This window comes from Cicer arietinum, chromosome 3, assembly GCF_000331145.2.
Source record: "Cicer arietinum cultivar CDC Frontier isolate Library 1 chromosome 3, Cicar.CDCFrontier_v2.0, whole genome shotgun sequence".
Classification (NCBI taxonomy): domain Eukaryota; kingdom Viridiplantae; phylum Streptophyta; class Magnoliopsida; order Fabales; family Fabaceae; genus Cicer; species Cicer arietinum.
This window is the reverse complement of record NC_021162.2, coordinates 58,432,393-58,436,216: the sequence shown is the minus strand read 5'-3', so window position 1 is coordinate 58,436,216 and position 3,824 is coordinate 58,432,393.

The following is a 3,824-nucleotide window of genomic DNA, read 5'->3' as shown; positions in this document are numbered from 1 at the left end:
GACATGTCAAACTCAACCATATATGGCGTGAAGGAAATCGTTGTGCAGATTGGCTAGCCAATTATAGTCTTAGATTAAACAACATTGAGCCCTTTGTTCTCTTAGTCCTCCCGTCAGATGAATTGAAGATCATTTTAGTTGAAGATAATCTTTAGGTTCCTTTCCTAGACTTATTAGAGTTTCTTGTTAATTATTTTTTATCCTTTTTCTCTAGACCTTTAAGCTCTCTTTTGTACAAAAATAAAATCTTAATAGTTGAATTCAAAGCATAAAACATCTTTTTTGATAGGTCATATTGGCATTAGGAGGAAAATCCACCAATATGATTTTATCAAACAAAAATCTCACCTGTCATTGTTTTTCACACTCTTGTGAGTAAAAATCTCCTGTATTACCAACTTCTTTTTTGTTTTTTTGGCATCTTTGTCTCAGTAACAATTTTCTTTTCTCAAATAAAATCTTGTGTGTATATTAAAGGAAGTCTAAATTTAGCAGTAATTTTTTCCATTAGATAATCAAAATTAATTATTAGAAGTATTAAAAGTCTAGAATATTTATTAATTAAAAATAACAAGGTCTCTAAGATCCAATCATGATAGATTTAAGTTTTTATTAAACAACCTTAATCTTAATGTGTGTCAATGACATATCAAATAATTTAATATTTATTTAAAACAACTAAAGACAATCTATGTGATGATATAAACTTTGAATCGAAGAATGAGTTTTGTATCCGTAAAAAAAAAACACAATGAATTTTGTAAATATGTATCAAGTAAAAAGTTATTGAGTGGTACAACTGTATCCAAGTATTACATCACTATAATTTAATCCATGGTTTAATAACTTTTTAACTGATACAAATTTTACAAAATCATCATTAGATTGAATGTTTATATCACATAGATCATGCATGTCAAATTTTATGTAAATCTAAATGAGCGAGACTCATAAAGATTAACGACGTTTAATAAAAATACATAAAACGTTAATTTTCATATATCTCAAAAACATATCAAAAAAATTTAGATTTGTGTAAAATTTGACATGAATGATCTATGTGGTATAAACATTCCGTCCAATGGTAGATTTTGTATCCGTGAAAATATTATTTAGTGGTGTAACTCTCTCTCCCTCTTCCTCCCTCCCCCCTCTCTCTCCCACTCTCCCTAACAAAGTTAAAGTGAGTAATGTTGTTTTACTTAGAAACTAAATTGATAGTAAATAATTAAATATAAAGACCAATTCGATATTTGACAGAATAACGAATGTGAGTAACGTTACACAGGGTCATAGATGTATTTAAAATATTTGGAATCATATAGATCTATTTGAGAGTATATTATTGTCAATAACAAATTTGCTCAAAATTGATAGAAAAATATAGAAGTTGAAATTGCTCATAAAATACATTATTATTATTTGAAAACCTCCCACCTGATTGCCAATCAAACATGTGATAGGAGTAGCGATGAGTGTTTGATTTTTTTATCATACTCAAATATGAGTTGTTAGTATATATGTTACTATAATAGCTAAGATTTAAATTATTTGCTTTATTTAAAGCTCTTTAGAATGAGTACACTCAACTATTTGGAGTCTTTTTAGGATTTTTTATTTTATTTTAAAAGTTAATTTAAAAAATTAAACATGTTCGATGATCGTTGGTCACTACATTGACTATTGTTGATCACCACTATTGACCACCTAACATGGACCGCCACCAACCTTAGCTACGGCTATCACTGATCACCATGGTGGCCCACGAATCATCGCTTTGATCACTCCAATAGTCGATGACCACCATTCCAATCTCAAATGACCATCACTGTGACCCCTGTCGACCACCATCAATTGTCGATCACCACTTTGACCATCTTCTGCCATTACACTCAAACACCCTCAAACCACCATTGACTATCAATCATTCCATCGACCACCACCATTGATCACTACTCTAATCACCTTCACTCTCTCCAATCACCACCACATATTACCAATTTGTTCACTTTAGTCAACACTCCAACTACCACCTTTAATCATTTTGGCCATCAATTGTCATAAATTTGATCCACACCGACCACCATTCTAATTACCACTTTTCAACATTTTGTATCATCACTCTGACATATGTCACTTCTGACAACTACTATATAATATTAAAATTATTATTAAATAAATAAATTTATAATTACTTTATTTTAAAAATATTTATAATAAAAAAACCATATCAATAATTATTTTTTCAATCTCAAAAATAAAATAAAAATAATTCAAAATTAAAACTCAACTAAAATAAAATAAAAAAATATTGATACTATAACTCATAATTTAAAACTGGAACTAGATTTGCTTTATGAAAATTTTAAAACGTAAAATCACCTCAATGAGACATAATTAATACCTTGGGTAAAAAATTGGCCAATGAAGTATCGGAAATCTAAATTTTCAAATCAAATTTGTTTCATGCCCACCCCACTAGAAAAATAACAGTGTGAAGACGAGTTGGCTATCGAGTCTTGCATGCCCACCCCATTATCTTGTTGGACCACTCAAGTCACAAATGGTCCTCAATATTATTCAAATACTACATTCACTTTTAATATGGTGATGTATCCCATATGTCAAAAAAGTCATCAGCCTCGTGATTATAATAAAAAAATATAAATATCTCATATTTTATATAAGATTAGTTTTCACTCAATTAATGTAAAGAATTTTATATTATTAATGAATAATAATTATTAATATATAATATAACTTTAAGAATGATTATAATTAAAATCAAATATTTTTAAATTCTATAATTTTAATAAGCTAAAAGTATGAAAAAATCTTTACAATATCATATAGATAAATGTTTTTATTTATTTATTACGTGGATCACTTAAGTCTTCAACCAAATTTTACTCGAAGACATCCATCACATCTATGATACATAAAAAATTGTAAAAAAGAAAATCTTGTAAAAAGAATGTAGACACAAGAATACTCTTCATTGCCACAAATCATTTGCCAAAATCCTACTTTAAGGCTTCAACTTCGTCCATAGACACACAAGTCTATTGTTGACTTTCCAATTTCAAAATATCTAATCAATATTAAAGATATGGCCCAGATAACATGTAATGTGAGCTTTGTAATTGGAAGTTTGAACTCATGTATTGATCCAAAGACTTTATTTGCAAGTGGTGCTTCTTGCACTCTTCATTAATGCTTATATCTGCTTAGTTTGGTACATTTATTATTATCTTATGTCCAGAACGGAGCGAGATTCAAGTGAAATAAAAGTAACAGACTTAATTATATTTTTGTTTATTTATCTTGTTTTAATTAAGTTTTAATTTCTTTTAATTATTGGTTTTAATATGGTCTCTTATATTGTTAAATAACACATGCGGTCCATTTACTTAATTTCAGTTAATATTTTAGTTTTTTTTTGTTTGGTCCTTTATTTTAATTTTAAGTGACAATATGATCTTTTATGTTTTAAAATGTCAACAATGTTATCTTTTTCTTTTTACAAAAATTCAAAAAATTCATCAAAATTTTCAACCAAAACCATAAAATTAATTATCATCTTCAATATAATGCAAATTTGATCAAATTCATAACTTAAATTTTTAAATAAACTCATATTTTCATTCTTAGATTTTTTAATTAAAAAAATGACGTGAGATACAATTTCATGAGATAGAACTATCTAAATGCATTAATTATTCATATGTTATTAATTAAATTACAAATATAAAAAAATTTATGAAATTGAAAGTTAAGTTTTTTCAGTGTTTTATTATGATTTTATGAGTGTTAATCATTCTACA